Source organism: Canis lupus, chromosome 1, assembly GCF_003254725.2.
Source record: "Canis lupus dingo isolate Sandy chromosome 1, ASM325472v2, whole genome shotgun sequence".
Taxonomy (NCBI): Eukaryota; Metazoa; Chordata; class Mammalia; order Carnivora; family Canidae; genus Canis; species Canis lupus.
The window spans coordinates 86,179,459-86,197,052 of NC_064243.1; positions in this window are offsets into that span (position 1 = coordinate 86,179,459).

Consider the following 17,594-nt stretch of genomic DNA (forward strand, 5'->3'; position numbering starts at 1 on the left):
CTGTGTCTTTGTTTCTGTGACCTCAGTTCCTAGAGTTGAGCCTGACACATGGGCGTAAGACATGTATTCAACAGATGTGTGTGGAGTGAATAAATGGATCTAGCCTCCCCTAAAATTTTCCCCATGGCTATCATCCTGGCACTGGTTCCTTCTCAGTCTGTATTCTGAGAATAAAGAAAAACGGAAGCAACATAAATAAGATAAAGAGACATAGGCAGAGGGAGAAGCAGGCTCCATGCAGGGAGCTCGACGTGGGACTCAATCCCAGGTCTCCAGGATCAGGCCCTGGGCTGAAGTTGGGGCTAAACTGCTGAGCCACCCGGGCTGCCTGTCTTTTTAGAGATCTTATTTATTTATTCATGAGACACACACACACACACACACACACACACACACACACAGAGCAGAGACACGGGTAGAGGGGGAGAGAGAGAGAGAGAGAGAGCAGAGACACAGGCAGAGGGAGAAGCAGGTTCCCTGCAGGAAGCCTGATGTGGGACTTGATCCTGGGACCCTGGGATCACTCCCTGAGCCAAAGGCAGACGCTTAACTGCTGAGCAACCCAGGCATCCCTCCTCCTCCTCTTCCTCCTTCTCCTTCTTCTTTTTTTTAAGTAAGAGAAGGGAGGGTGGAGAGAGACAGAGGGAAAGGGATAGAGACTCTTAAGCAGACTTAACACCTAGCATAGAGCCTGACATGGGGCTTGATCCCATGATTCTAAGAACATGATCTGAGCCAAAATCAAGAGTCAAATGCTTAATTGAGCCACCCAGTTGCCCTGGTAGGTGAAAATGCTCATAAAATTCTTGTAAATATTGCCAAATTTATGGAGAAGCAGACAAAGGAAGTGAATAGGCAGCATAGGAAAAAGCCTGGACACCCTTGCCCCATGGAAATAGTTTTTTAGAGAGGAGAGCACTCACAATTAATGATGTGAATTCTTAAGATATTAGGAGAATTTCTGAAGAAATGGAAGAAACTGTGTCTTCAAATTAAGGTTACTCAGAGTTCCAGCAGAACTCTCCTCTTTTCCCTTACACCACAGACTGTGGAAAAATGAATCTAAAACAATATTCACTCTTTTAACCCATAACACGGAGAAAATAGTGTAGTCTCAAATGAGCTGCAAAGATGTCAATGAGAACTGACTTGCATTCTATCTGAGCAAAGAGAAGTTTGGTTAGAGCTGTCCACCTTAAATATGGGTAAAAAACAAAACACACGATGCTAGATAGATTGAGAAGAAGGAAGGAAAAAGAGAAGTGGAAAGAAAGGAAGAGAGAGTTGAAGGAAGTAAGGGGAAGGAGAAAAGGAAGGAAGGATGGAAGGAAGGAAGACAGCTTGGAAAGGACAAAGGAATGAAAAAAAAAAGGAACGAAAGGAAAAAAGGAAAGAAGGAAGGGAAGAAAGGAAGGGGAGGGTGACAAAGGGAAGGAATGAGAACATGGTGAGTAAATCACAGATGACTAGCTCAGTCCGTATTTCTATGAATGCTTTGGATCATAAAAGAAGTATGAACAGGAATTCTATTTTTTTAAAGGGAGGATGGGCAGAGGGAGAGGGAGAGAGAGAATCTTAAGCAGGCTCCATGCTGGGCGTGGAGTCCCAACATGGGACTCAGTCTCATCACCCTGAGATCATGACCTGAGCCGAAATCGAGAGTCAGATGCTTAACTGACTGAGCCACCCAGGCACCCCAGGAATTCTTTATTAAGAACAGACAAAAAAATAAGAACTCAAGGACAGAATGGTAATAAAACAACAGCATGAAATACAGAAGATTTCAGAGCTAAGGGAACAAATTAAGGACCCAAACAACGTCATTAGAAATTTACGCATAAATTAGAGACAACAAAGAGCAGAGTACACACAGCTGAAAATCAAATTATTTCCATAGAGAAAGGGCTGAAGATTTCAAAAGGAAAATGCAAGAGTTGAAAGCAGTTAGAACAGAGTCTCGCTATGCTGGTCTTCTGGATCGCTCTCAAGGCCACATCTTACCAACTCTTCCACTTCACTGCGATTATCATCCTTTGATCTGTGTGTTTCATAATTAATTCATCAAGCTTTCTTGCCTCACTGCCACTGTATCCAGCTTAGATTTACTTATTGTACTCCTTGAAAGTGGGAATAATGCTTTGGTTGTTGTTTTATTTTATCTTTTTGGCAAATTCTCCCTGGAATGGTAGCCTTTCTGGTAATGGCTGGTGCTTGGTTTAGAGCAAGAGATAGCCTATATTGAAGGCTCTTGTGCTATGGGCTGTCACTGCAGTCAACTGTGAGGAAACCAGTATATAAATTGACTCCTTTGCCTCCATCTCCTCTTTTATTATATTTACTCTGCAAAACAAATAAGCAAAAAATAAATCTCTAAACAAAAACCCTACCATGACTAAATCCAACCGTCTGTTACTTGGAGCCCCTGAATGGTGCTGGAGTAACTAGTACACATAGATGGACTAGTCCTGCTTTAAACTTATGCCCATAATTTTCAGATGAGCATTTGATACTTCCTGGCCTTCTTTGTGTGTACCTTCTCCTTGCTCTCTAACTCTTCAAATTGATCTTTATATAATTCCCTCTCTCTCCTACAACCTTTAGTATCAGTCTGTTCCTGATGGACACTCTTGGCTGATGGCTTCCCTTTACCTGAAAAAAGTAAACGGTTGGCAAGTTGGCTTCCTCCTCTGCAGGGACCTAGTTCTCATCTTTCTGAATGTCTCAGTGGCAGAGTGGCCTCTCCATCCTTCATGAACCACTTACTTTCTTTGGCTTCTAGGACAATACCTATTTCTCCTTTCTCCTTGGCTACTCATTTTCGGTCTTCTTTACTGGATTCTCCTTTTCTCAACGTCCAGATGTGACTATATCCAAAATCTTAGTCCTGGGTGCACTTTTCTATCTATGTCAGTGCCACATCCAGTCCTCACATATGCTGTTTGTTTTGGGGTTAGAGAATGGGGCACCAGTATTTCTTAAAGCTCAGATGATTTTGTTGCACAGCGAGGACTGAAGACACTGGCTACCCGTGGTGATTTTCTTCCTGGTGTTAATTTTGTCCATATGTTGACCACTTCAAAACTTCTCTCTCCACTGAACTCTAGGCTCAACATAGAGTCTACTGGATTTCTAATAGATATCTGAAATGTGACACCCCTGGACACACCTGGATCCAATCTATTACTTCTCCAGCCTTGCCCATTTCAGTAAGTGGTACTAATTTTAACCCAGTTGCTCAAGTAGAACAAAACCAACCAACCAACCAACCAACCAACCAACCAAGTAAACAAACCATTAGAATTTATCTTTGGTTCCCTTTTTCTTGTTCCTCCACCAGTGATTCCACCCACTCTAGGAAGTTCCATCTATTCTACTTGTGATGTACATCCCAATTATGTCCCTCTCTGTATCTTCATTGTTTCTACCCCAGTCCACATCGTCATCTCTTGCCTGGGTTACTAGTATTATCTCCTAGTATTACTTTCTGCTTCTACTTTTTCACCCTATCTCTTCTTTCAATTTCTACATGGCAGGTGGTCAAATTGATCTCTAAAAATGTATATCAGTTTACATCCCTCTTTCCCCCTCTTACTTACACCTATAGGTTTTACATTTCATTTTGAACATCATTATCTGAAATATCTGTGTAAAATGACTCCTGACTATCTCTCTGTCCATATAGTCTCCTCTGCTACTTTCCCACTACCTTGGCCTGCTTTCTGGTACTTAAACAAGCCACACTTATTTTTAACTTGGGCATTTCTTATTCTTTCCACATAGAATGTTTCTCCTCTAAGGCCTTTTAGTGATAGAGACTTTTCAATTATTCATGACTCAGCTTACATGTCACATCTAAAGAGACATCTTTTTTTTGCTAAAATAGCTTTTCCCCCTACTCATTCACCATGTATCCTTATATACATGTAGCACTTACCACACACCGTCTGAGAAATATCTTGTTTTGTTTTGCCTTGTTTATTTTCTTTCTCCTCCTTTAGAATGTAAGTTCTGTGAGTGAAGGGATCTGACCCATTTTTGGACTCATCTCCCCAGTGTCCAGATACTCCAAACATATGATTGAATATACTCAGGATTGGAAAACTTATGATAAAAAAATGATTAGTGTTCAGGTTTGAATACATTTAAGTAGAAGACCAGGACTGAATACTCAGAGGATTATCATTACAAAACAGATTTTAATTATTAAAAATCTTGACAAAGTTAAATAAAATATAACTTATAAAACTAAAAATGTGAATTAGAAAAGGTGAATTTCCTTATTGTTTCAGGTAATGAGTTAGTCCTAATTTCATTTTCTGAACATTTCATCTGTTAAATTCAAGAACAAATAAATTTTACTTTAAAAAGATTGTATATAGAGTACAGTTTCATTTTACATTTTCTCCTCTACCTATCCATCTTCTTTTTGGATGAAAAAAAATGTTACAAAAAGAAAAAAACGATTATTTTGGGGTTGTGAGAGTTCCAGTATTTTTTTTTTTTGCTGTTTTCTTTATTTTTTCACTATTACTTAAAAAAAAGATCACATATCAATGAAGTCATTCTGAAAAATAGTGAATGAAAGATGAAAAAGCACAGACTACATGTGTGGAGAATATTACAAGCTAGAAGTTTACAAACTACCTGTGAAGGAGAGCATTGAAATAGAAATCAAACTAGAGAGGTTTTCTCTAAGATTTTGCTAGCTTGCTAGAAGTGAGGTACTAGAATAAACCAGAATGCAAATGAAATGGACTCAGAAGCAAGAATGTATACGCATGGCATATTTAGGGAAGAGAGGTGATCTATGGAGTAGGATTCCCTTCCAGAGAAGAGGACAGTGAATGAGTTTCACAGCATCTATTCTGATCAAGTTTTTGTTGAGGAGATGGGTGATTTATCTACTGTAAAAAGGGGAAAAAGAGAAGATGGGTGTGGGCAGATGCGGGAGGTTATGTTGCTTTAGAATCAGTGGTGGGGGAATGCCTGGGTGGCTTGGTGGCTGAACATCTGCCTTTGGCTCAGGGCATGATCCCAGATCTGGGGATCGGGTTCTGCATCAGGCTCCCAGTGAGGAGCCTGCTTCTCCCTCTGCCTATGTCTCTGCCTCTTTCCCTGTCTCTCATGAAAAAATAAATAAAATCTTTAAAAAGAATCAGTGGTGGGAATTTGAGGGGTTTGATATCTAATTCCTTTTATTACCTCTGTGAAGTTGGAGACAAGTCATTACTTGAGAATGCATGATGGAAAGTGTAAGGACATTGGAAAAGGTATATAAAAACAGTAGAAAAGCAACTACAGAAATAAACAGCAAGATGAATCAGCCTTGCTGAGGGTTCGGCTGAGGTTGGTGGTTTTAAATGTAAAGTGACAGCCATCTGTTCAGTGGGGTGATTTTTGTCCAGCCTTACTGGGCTGTTTGGCTACAGGTATGGAGAAAGTAGGTGGTTGAGTTCAATCAAAGTAGGTGCTTTGAGAAAGTGTCCTAGGGAAGTTCAGGAGTTTGCAGGAGGAGGAGCATTGTTATGGATTCCAAGACGGTGAAGACAGAAGTGAAGAGACTGATGAATAAGGGGACATTGGTTTGGCCTATGAGTTGAAGGATGGTGAGGAGTTTGAAGGGGGCATTTGAGCTGTACGTCTTCCTTTCATGCACGGCAAAAAGTAGACTGACTAGCTGAAGCAGTCATCTTAAGGTCCTTGTCCTAGCTGCTCTGTTGAATAACTTTATGGTTTGGCACAATCTACTTACTTGAGACTCTTTTTCTTTAGCTGTAAATAAATGGGTTGAGATCCTTGTATCTCAAACGTAAGGGTGCACACAAATTCCTTGAGTATCATGTGAAAATACAGATTCTAGTAGGTCATAGATAGGATCTGGTGTCGCATTGGTAATAGGGAACCATGTAATTCGATGCTGCTGGTCCAGGGATCACACTTTGAGCAGCCGAGAACAGATAAAGTCTAGAGGCTTCAAAAATTCTGATCATAAAATCTTTGACCTTGAAATATATCTTCCCCTCCTCCTTGTCTTCCTTTTCTAAGCTTTGCCAATTCATCTTGAAACCAGGTCTTTGGACACTTCTATAATTTTCCCTTAACTGAGCAGGAAGTCAATAGAGAAAGATGCAAGCCCCACAGAATAACCAACGCCCAGCAACGGAAACGGAAGAGTCCTGATGACGTCTCACAGCTTGTGTCTGCCCGGGTGGGGGTAGGTGATACTGCCTTTTCCCAGGCATGGTGTGTCAAACAGGAATGTACTATCATGCAGGAAATGGCTCCAATACAAACAGGGACGCCAGAGATCAGGCTTGAATGAGAGACTGATCACAGCAAATAGAACATTACAGACAGACACTTAGATCAATTTCCTTCCTTTGTTGTGTCAAAAGGTTTCACTGTGTCAGGCTTCCTTTCCTTAAAAAACACATGTTCCCAATCTAATATACAATACAAAACCGACCACAGGTCCTCCTTTACTCCCCCAGCTTTGGGTTTCATTTCGTCTTAAAGCTTAAGACTACTGGAAGGTCAACCGGTCCTGACGTAGGGGAACCAACCTCAACTGTTGCCATATTGTATATTTCCCATATGTAACCTTCCCGTGTCAAAAGATCCCACCTACAGGGATGTGTTTTTTTTTTTTGCAGGCAATCAATTCGCATTTCAATTATTAGAAAAATAACGAAGTGCTTTAGCAGATTGAATATGATGGATTTGACCCAAAGGGAAGATTTGTTGTAAGGAGAAATAAATGAAATAAGGGAACATGAAATTTATGTAATGGCTATAACTGTTTGAGGACAGTTTGCTTTTAATGAGATGGGTGTTAGTGATCTTAGGAAAAGCTGAGTATGAGTAATTGAGGGAAAAGTCAGAGTCAACGTTTCCTTTCCTTTAGGGATCTGTTCCAAAGGAGGAGGAAATCATTCTGAGAAGTACTTACTGGCTTATAATGTGCATGACACTGCCCATAGGCCAAGTTTACAAAAGAATTGAGAAAGACACATTCAGGATCTACATGTCAGCTTCTAGCCTTTTGTCCTGTGGGGCAATCTGGTCCCACTGAGATTGACAAAGGGGGCTAATGTTATTTACTGGTTCCTTCTTGCTTTCTGGAGCTGGATTTACACCATATCTGAAGATGGCAAAACATAAAAGGGCAAGAACCATCTTACCTAAGAGGTCTGTCTGTTAGGTTTTCTTTAAATATCCCAACTCCATTCAAGAAATGTCATAGAATATGTTTTACATTGTGCTGAAATCTAAGCCACCTTTATCTCCAGGAAATGGTGGTTGGGTCTCACAAATGAAAGTAAGGGTGTTTATTGATAGCAGCCGTTTGCAGTGGGGCAGGCAGTCCACAGGACTAGGAAAAGAACAGTCACAAAAGCCCCTTTCCACAGGAAAAGAACATTGTATGTAATAAACACAAATGAACTCCCTGCTGCACCCCTTACCCCCACTCCAATACCTCTTATCACACCTTCATACATATTGTTGAATCCACAGGCCATAGGATAGGTAGATGACAGCACTGAATAATAATTAGGCTGGAATAACCTAAGAGGCCACTTTAATTATAAAGCCAGAGCTCATCAGTGCATTGAAATGAGGAAAAAGGAATTGGAGTAACCTCGCCTGAATTGCATTAGGTTACTATTTTGCAAGGCCAAAAAATTCCAAGGGTCTTCACAATAGGCATTGTGGAGATTTTTTTCAAAGGGGGTACATGGGGGTGTGTGTGAGTGGATTATAAGAGACTGCAAATTACTTTGAATAAAGAAGGTTTTTTTTTTTTTTTTAAATGAAAAGGGTTTCTACTACATGTAGCAAATTAAATTCCAGATGTTCTACAGCTACAAAATCTCTACCAGATGTAGAAATCCATGGTGGCTGGAGATGTTTATTGCACATAAGGCATTCAGCACCTGTTTAAAGAGACCTCCCCCTTACCTTTTCATGCAGGCTAGCATGCTAATTATCAGGAGTGCCGAAATATTTAGCCTCCATAATTAAAGAGGCAAGGAAAATGTCTAAAACCATTTGTTATTTTACTCTAAATGCCAGTTAAGTAAATGACTACAGTGTTTCCTCTGGGACATGTTTGAAAATTCATTAATCACACTGTTTCAAAATATGGGATCCATTTTGGGATGTTAATTTGGAGTGGGAAAGGACTTCAGATCACACATGATCCAGCCCCAAGGAAAGACACCGACTTTTAGCAGCCCCGATTGCTCCCTTAAGGTAACCCATTTGCTAAAGAGTCCTTACTGCAGAGCCTCCCCGTTTACAAGCCACGGAGTTGCCACTGCCTTTTCCATTGCATAAGAGCGCTGTGTCCTCAGCACACCGTCAATCATCAGAGCTGGACAGTCCCAGGCTGCTGGGGGAGGGTCCTTACGCAAGCTACTTCCCCCTTTGGTGTCACACTGCATTCTGAATGTCAGTTTGAGTTCTATAGTCTGGGATGCATGTTCCAGATAAGAGGAAATTATGATCGCTGTCTTTGCTACTGTGGAGTGAAATGTGTCAGTCTTTGCTAAATCAGTCACAGGGTAAGCCACAGGTAATGACAGTTATTGTCTTAGGGATTTGTTGCTTGGTACGGGGGTTGGGCAACAGGATAGAAATAATATGGTGTTTTTGGAATCTCACACCATCATGCATTCCATCACACATTCATCCTATCTGCAGCCCCTTATGCTGGTAAAACAAATTAGCTTTTTTTTAAATAAAGGTTTAATTTATTTGAGAGACAGAGAGTGAGTGAGAGAGAGAGAGAGAGAGAGAGCATGAGCGGGGTGAGGGGCAGAGGGAGAAGCGGACTCTTCCCTGAGCGGGGAACCTGATATGGGACTCGATCCTGCGACTCCAGGATCATGACCTGAGCTGATGGCAGAAGCTTGACTGACTGAGCCACCTAGGTGCCCCCAAATTAGCTTTTTATGAACATATTTTACCTCCTGAGGTCTGCCCTTATGAATTTAGCTGGTCTATTTTTATTAAAAAAAAGAAAAAGAATTTAGCTGGTGTTAATCTTTTCTGATTTTTAATAGACTTATTTTTTAGGTTCGCAACACAACTGAGCATAAAGTATGAAATATGCATCATCCCTCCCCCTCCCCGGGGCAGCCTCCTCCACTATCATTATCCCCCACCAGAGTGGTACACCTGTTACAATCGATAAACCCGTGTCAACACATGATATCACCCAAAGTCCACAGTTTACCTTACAGTTCTCTTCTGGTGGTGTACTTTCTATGGGTTTGGACAAATGTCTAATGCCATGTATCCACCAGGGTAGCTTCTGGCCTTATTCATTCCTCTCTTCTAATCCCTGGGAACCACTGATCTTTTTCTGTCTCTGTGGTTTTACTTTCTTCAGAACATCATACTGTTGGAATCATTATGGTATGTACACATTTCAAGTTGGCTTTTTTCATGTCGTCACATGAGGTTAAGTTTACTCCATGTCTTTCATGGCTGAATTTCTTCTCATCCACATAAAATGTGAGAGTGGGAGAATGAAAACACATGGTACCTTGCAGGAGTTGAGGCTCCAGTGTTGAAGTCATTCTATGAAAAGGCCTTAGGCTAACACACCTTGAATTTCGATAGCCCACCAATCAAGCTGGAAAGCTTTTATATGCTGGTTAGCCTAAGCCTGTTTTGCCATGTGATGTTCACAGGAGTCTGATGTTCCTTGGTCTTCCTTCATTGCCTCCTGATCCAATTCTTATGTTTATAAGAATCCAGTGAGACTCAAGATGGATTGTTGTTAGGGAAAGAGGATATTTATTCATTTCTATAAATAAAATGGTATAGAGAGTGTTTTGGTATAAACAAGACTAGAATAGTTCGTCTTCTGATTCCAGCTTCCTATTTCAGCAGAGGGCACTCTGACCTTACCTAGAGCCCAGTGTTTTTTCCTTTGACCAGTTTGGGAAAGTAGCTAGTTTATCAAATCCATCCCTCAGTTTAACTGTCAGCAGTGAGAGTATCCTTGAAGTAGAAACCAGATGCATCAAAAGAGGGCCCGGCTCTAGCCTGTGTGATCCTGAGATCTTTCATTCATCTCTACCCTAAGGTCCTTATTGTTTTCTAGTGTAGTCTGTGCATTTACATGTAGCCTTTCTGACTAGTCTGTGAACTCCCTGGGGCTGGAACCCATACATTTCATCCTTAGGATATAGCACAATGTCTAGCACAGACTGCCCACTCAATAAATCCCTACTGAATAAATGAAAAACAACAACAACAACAACAACAGTGGAGTCTGAGGGGACTGTAATGAATGGAAGATTGTGCATGCATTTGATGTTTCTATAGAAGTCACCATTTTGCCTATGGTTCAATAGTGTTCCTGGTTGAGGTCATACTCATGCTCCGTATTGCTAGATGTCAAGAGGCAAAAATGTCATTGGCCTTAGATCCAGAGTAGAAGAACCCACTGTATCACCCCATTCAGCATGGCAGTATATTCAATCCCTATAATGGCTCGGTCACACAGAACATGAGAGACTCCTAACTCTGGGAAATGAACAAGGGGTGGTGGAAAGGGAGGTGGGTGGGGGAATGGGGTGACTAGGTGATGGGCACTGAGGGGGGCACTTGACAGGATGAGCACTGGGTGTTATGCTATATGTTGGCATATCAAATTCCAATAAAAAATATATACAAAAAAATAAACCCCATAAGACTCTAAAAAAATAATAAAAAAAAGTTCGAGAGGCCAGTTAGGAGATTGTTGTAATGGTCAAGGAAGGATGTGACTATGGCTTGGACCAGAGTGGTAGCTGAGTAGGTGATGGCTAATAATCATATTTGGATACATTTTCTAGAACAGGAGTCAAAGATGACTGTTATGTTTTTAGCTTTGGGTAATTATAGGAATGGAGATGCATATATAGATATGATTAAGATGTGGGCTGAACAAAATGAGGGAAAATAAAGTATTTGATATTATGCAAAAAAAAAAAAATGGCTCAGTCACAACAAGTCATGTAGGTAAAGAAATGCTAGTTCTCTCAGCAAAGTTTGGACTGACAAAAGCCCAAGACAAATCCAGCTTGTGATTTGCAGGTACTTTTCTGTGGTCCTAAAATGTCCTACTCTTCATCTCTGAATCTCAAAATTTTACCACACATTCCATCACCAGCTCAAATGCCACCTCTTGGGCCTGTTTCGGGCCTACCGAGAACCTTTCTGCTTGGTCTTCTATAGCAGTCAGAACTTTGAACAACCTTCATGGCGCTTACTAAGTACTCTCTTGCCTTACAACTTTTCATATGGATGTCTTATCTTCTAGAGTTTTATCTACTGTAGAGGGACTTGACATTTTTTTTTTGAATATCGACTGCATGTGTTATTTCATTTAATCCTTATAACATTTCAGTGGCAAATTATCATCCTCAGCTTGCTGAGGAACTGGAGCTCAGAGAAGTGAATTATCTTGACTGTTATCACCGAGCTAGCAAATGATAGAGCTAGATTTTAAGACCAGTTTGATGCCAAAGTCCATGTTCTTTCCATTACATTACGCTGCTTAAGAACAGGACCCATCATGGCCCTGAGAGAGTTGAGCCTTAGCAAGTTGAGGGACTTGCTTTTTACTTTGCCTTGTTTGTAGGCCTCCAAAATCATTATGATTTTCTTATTTCACTATCATGACAAACTGCTCACAGAAGAGGATCTGTGGATCTGTCATTCATATTATTTATATGTTTAAAGTTTAAAAATTGATATATAATCTACATGATAAAACACCAAAATCTTAAATGTACAGTTCAGTGAGGTGTTTTGTTTTTTGCTTTTTGTTTGTTTTTCTGACACATTGCAGAGAAAGAGCCGAGAAGACTTGACTGCTATCGTTAGGCCTGCTTTCAAGGTTGCTAGGAATTTGAATTTGGAGAGGGTTTGCATTGTTTCCTGATAAGAATGACTCATTGTAGGTCCCCCTGGCTGGTTTTTGGAAGAGCATGCGATTTTTTTTTTTTAAAGATTTATTTATTTATGATAGACATGGAGAGAGAGAGAGGCAGAGAGAGAAGCAGGCTCCATGCACCGGGAGCCCGACGTGGGATTCGATCCCGGGTCTCCAGGATCGCGCCCTGGGCCAAAGGCAGGCGCCAAACCGCTGCGCCACCCAGAGCATGCGAGTTTTGATCTCAGGGTTTGAGCCTCACGTTCGGTGTAGGGATTGCTAAAAAAATAAAAATAAACTTAAAAAAATTTAAAAAAAGCAAATGGCTCATTGTGTGTTTATGGGAACAATTGTTTATGCTGAAGACTTGCTTTTCTTCTGAGAGTTTGTAATTTAGTACATGCTAGGCAAAAGCTACCTGTGTGCCTAGCTCCCAATAAAAATCCTGGCACTGAGTCTTTAATGGGTTTCCCTGGGAGATAGCACTTCACACATACCACATTTCTTTCTGTAGGAATTAATAACATCCTGTGTGACTTCATTGGGACTCTTAGAATCTTGCTTCTGGTTTACTCTGAACTTTGCCCCATGTGCTTTTTCTCTTTGCTAATTTTATTGTGCATTTTTTTTTTTTGGTAATAAATTATAGCTGTAATTGTGACTCTATGCTGAGTCCTTTGTGTCCTCCTGGGAACTATTGAACTTGGAAGTGGTCTTGCAGTCCCCTGACATATATACAGATATATATATATATATATATATATATATATATATATACACACACACACACACACACACACACAGAGATATATATCTGTATAACCTATAGAACAAGATATAGAAAACTCCAGAAAGTTTCCTCATGCTTCTTTCCAGTAAAAACCCTTACTTCCTAAAAGAGATAACAATTATTCTGACTTCTGTTGCCAGAGATTGGTTTTGCCTGTTCTTGAATTTCAAAACCGCAGAATTCAAATCAGCAGAATTCAAATCAGAAGAAACGTAATTACATATACTCTTGTGCCTGACTTCTTCTACTCAAAGTAATGTTTTTTGAGATTAATAAAAAATATCCAATATAATATCCAGCCTCTTAAAATCTTATAGCAGTTCATGTATATACACCACAATTTATTATTTTTTTTCTGTGGATGGACATTTGTGGTGTTTCCAGATTTCAGCTATTATAAATTATAACTGTTTTTTTTAAAAGTTTTATTTATTTATTCATGAGAGACACACACACACAGAGAAAGGTAGAGACACAGGCAGAGGGAGAAGCAGGCTCCATGCAGGGAGCCTGACATGGGACTCGATCCTGGGTCTCCAGGATCATGCCCTGGGCTGAAGGCGGCACTAAACTGCTGAGCTACCCAGGCTGCCCTATAAATTATAACTGTGATGAACATTCTTGTATAAATCTTTGTGAGAACATATGCATTCATTTCTCTTGGAAAATATAGCTTGGAGCCAAATTGTTGGATCATAGGGCAGATGCATTTTTATATGTATCAGAAAATGCTAAGCAGTTTTCTAAAGGAGCTGTACCATTTTACATTCCCATCACTAAGAGTATAAGAGTTTGTTGTCACATCTTTGCTAGTACTTGGTATTATCAGTCTTTTTAATTTTAGCCCTTTTAATGGAGGCAAAGTGATATTTTGCTATGGCTTAAATTTGACTTTCTGATGACTAGTGACACTGAGCATTTTTTCACGTTATTATTGGCCATTTGGATATCTTGTGATGTGATTCATGTTACATTTTGAAATGACTTAAAATTTTTTTTCTATTTTGTCCTTAGTTCTATCACCTCATTTCTGAGTTTTCTTTAATTCTGATTGATGTTGAATTTTTTTCATACACTATCATGAAAAAATTTCCATTAATTCATTTGAAAAATATTAAGTTATAGTTTTCATCTGTCTGTGGCCATTTTTCTGGAGAGCTTTCATTATCTATAGAGATATTTTCTTCTGCCTAATCTTATATTTTCTTATAAAACAGTTGTGTAGAATTCAACTATATTTCTTTGCTGTTGCTCATTTTCACATGAGATTAGTTTTCCTAAACTTTTGGGGGAAGGAATGGATCAGGATAGTTTTCTAGCTTGATTGCTATAGAGTTCTGTCTTTCTATTGTTTTGTTGTTTTTGTTCAAAACAAAAGGTCTCCTGGTTAGTTCCTCATCTCCACTTTCTTTGGATCCTCTCTTTTCTTCCTCCATCTCTTTGTCAAAGGTTAGAACCCTGGGATGCCTGGGTGGCTCAGTGGTTGAGTGTTTGCCTTCAGCTCAGGGCATGATCCTGGAGTTCTGTGATCGAGTCTCGTCTCACATTGGACTCCCTGTGGGGAGCCTGCTTTTCCCTCTGCCTATGTTTCTGCCTCTAACTCTTTGTCTCTCATGAATAAATAAATAAAATCTTTAAAAAAAAGGTTATATCCCCAGTAGTTTCTCCCTAGTACAGAGCTTTGTCCTGGAATAACACTTTGGCAAGTTCACTTCCATGGTTAAGTCACAGATTAATCCAGCTTCTTAAAATCTTCCTGCCATCTCATTGCACTCACATGCAAATAACCCTTCTGGTTTAGCTGTGGTCCTCAAATTGGCCACCTACACTTTCCAGTCAATATATATTGGCAGAGAGCCTGGATGGTGTGGTCAGTTGAGTGGCCAACTCTTGGTTTTGGCTCAGATCTGATCTCAGGGTCAAGAGATCAATGCCTGCATTGGGCTCTGCACTCAGCAGGGAGTCTGTTTGAGATTCTCTCCCTTTCTCTATGCCTTTCTCCCCTGTGTTCTCTCTCTTTCTCAAATAAATTAAAGTAAAAAAGATTGGTTATAGGCAATCCTTGAGTCATCTTATTCTCAGATCTACTAGATGTCCCCTTACTTCCTTTGGCTTCTACCTATATAGATGCTAATAATATATGAGTCTTCATGTTTTGTCCTCATTTACTCCAACTCTGGAATTCATGTGAAAAACTTATTACTTAATGTTATAGATACTGTACGTGGCTTGTTGGTTTGGCTCTGTCTGTTTTTATGGGGTGATTAGGGATATTATAAAAACTACATACCCTTACCACTCTCTTCCCATATTGTATTTTGAGTTTAGGCCAAGGTGGGTGTTTTTCCTCCTTTAGTGTATTTATGTTTTAGATATTCTCTTAAATTGTAGGACAGGAGAACACATCTCCAGTTAAAGAAGTCTCAGGTAACAGATGTCAAATTTTCAACCTCTTGAGATCATACCTTGGTAAACTGATGTCTATGGCGGCCTTTGCATTCAGACTCTTTTGAGAGAAGGGGTCTGAGAAGAACACATAACTCTATGTTTGGCTTTTCTCTTTTATTTTTGAAAAACAATTCCCCTAATTCTTCTACTTGTTTTCCTTCCCTTGATTTAAATTCCTGGGAGAGTATTCCACCTGGTTTCTTATGTAAGTGTGGCAAAAGAAACTTCTTAAAAACTCTTTTCCCACTTCCCAAAGCAACTATTGACAAAGGTATGGATTTCAATTCAAACATACAATGGAACACATGGGACTGTTTGCATCTTTGCATAATGAAATTTCTCTATGGGATTCTTGCTTTCTTTCCTATCTTTTTAGGCCTCCTCCTATACTGAATTTAGATAATGAGTCTTCTGGCTAGGGAAGTTTTTCCTTATTCTATGGTTAGTGACCAATTTCAGAGTGCTGCAGATTGGGGTAACCACACATATCAATATTTCTCTAACTTTGTCTACATAAGAATCTCCTGGGATTTTTGGATTCACAAACTGGAGATTCAGAAACAATATTGTAGGGTGGGTCTAGGAATCTGCACAGGATATACATCCCAGACGATGCTGATGCAGTTGGTTAGTTTAGGGATGTCGGTTCAAAAAACAGTAGTGTAAGCCAAAACTATTTTCAGAGGCCAAATCAAAACTAAGTTTGATGACTATATTATCTAAAAGCGGCAGTGAGGATTCAGAAAATGCTCTGTGTGAATATTCTTTCATTTTTTTAAAAGATTTATTTATTTATTCATGAGAGACACAGACTGAGAGAGAGAGAGGCAGAGACATAGGCAGAGGGAGAAGCGGGCTCCCCGCAGGGAGCCTGATGTGGGACTTGATCCCAGATCCCGGGATCATGACCTGAGCCCAGGGCACGTGCCCAACCACTGAGCATCCCAGGCGTCCCTTGTTCATTGTTTTAATTAACATCATAAATGCTAACTGTGTGTCAGGGCCTGTGCTTATTCATTTTGAAATGAATAAGAGAAATATCTAGTTTATGGTAATATGAGAGAAACATACAAAGGAATAATTCCAATATAATATTAAAAAGATAAAAACGTTGACCATTGGCATTCTTATGGGAGGTATCAGTGGCCTTCCAAATTTGCCATATAATTCCTTCCTCAAAATATGTCTGTAATTAAGAATGAAGAGTGAGAATTTTAGTGATATGTACAGTCTGAGCTATTATAATTTTTTTTTCATTAAATGACCTTCAATTTTGTTCTAATTTTGTTCTGTAAAATGATTGGCTCCATGTCATGAACCTTCTGGTCTGTCAAGAGTATTAAATTTATATCTACCAAAGGTTATTTGAAATTAAATTATTGTAGAACAGTGTTTTTTAAATTCAAGCAAGCTTGTTAAAACCCAGATTCCCAGGCCCTACCCTCAGATATAAGGACTCATTAGGTCAGAAGTGGAACCTGTGAATGCCCAGTGTCAATAATCTCCCGAGTGATGCTACTGCTTCTGGTCTAAAGACTACATTTTGAATAGCACCATTTTAGGAGACCTCTTGGTAGCATGCAGGACCTGGTAATTTGTATCTTAGATTGGAGAGTGAGAAAACATGATGTGGGGGAAGCTCTTCACAAAGGACCTGGGTGTTGGAGATTCAGTAGGGGTTCATAATGTGGGAGAGGGTGGATCATAGGTAAAGAGAAGATTTCCAGGCAGATGGCAGAGTAGGTGCAAAGACACAAAACAGCACAAAGTGTTCAGGGACCTGTCTACAGACAGATCTTCCTACAGTCTAAGAGCCCACATTGATGCTGGAGACAGTGGGAAAAACTAAGCTCCTACTTGAGCAGCAGAGGAAATGAAGACAATGGTATGTGAGCTTCAAGGAAGCAAATTGTGCCAAGAGATAGCAGGATGCACCGATGTGTGATGTTCCTTTGAGATATTTCTGAGAAAAGGGTGGGTGGTTTGCTTCCAGGAATGAGTTAAGTAGAATTTTGTCCGTGTGGCAGAGCTTGCTGGTGTTTAGAGCTTCCATCCAAATTTTTGATTCTGTGATATTAAACATGCATTTCAAATTTGGGGGCATGAAGAGGAAAAAATTCACATTTCTATTTGATCAGATTTGCAACATGCAAACAAGTAGAAAGTCAGCTTCTGCCAGAGAAGGAGAAAAACTCTCCAAAGGCCCCCCTCTCTCTCTTTTATAAAAATATTTATTTATCTGGGGGTGGGGGTAGGGGTGGGGGGAGAAAGTGCGGGGGGCAAGAGAGAATCTCAAGCAGATTCCCACTGAGCTGGGAGGCAGATGTGGGGCTCCATCTCACTACCCATGAGATCATGACCTTGAGCCGACATCACTAGTCTGATGCTTACCAGACTGAGCCACCCAAGCCCCCTCCAAAAATC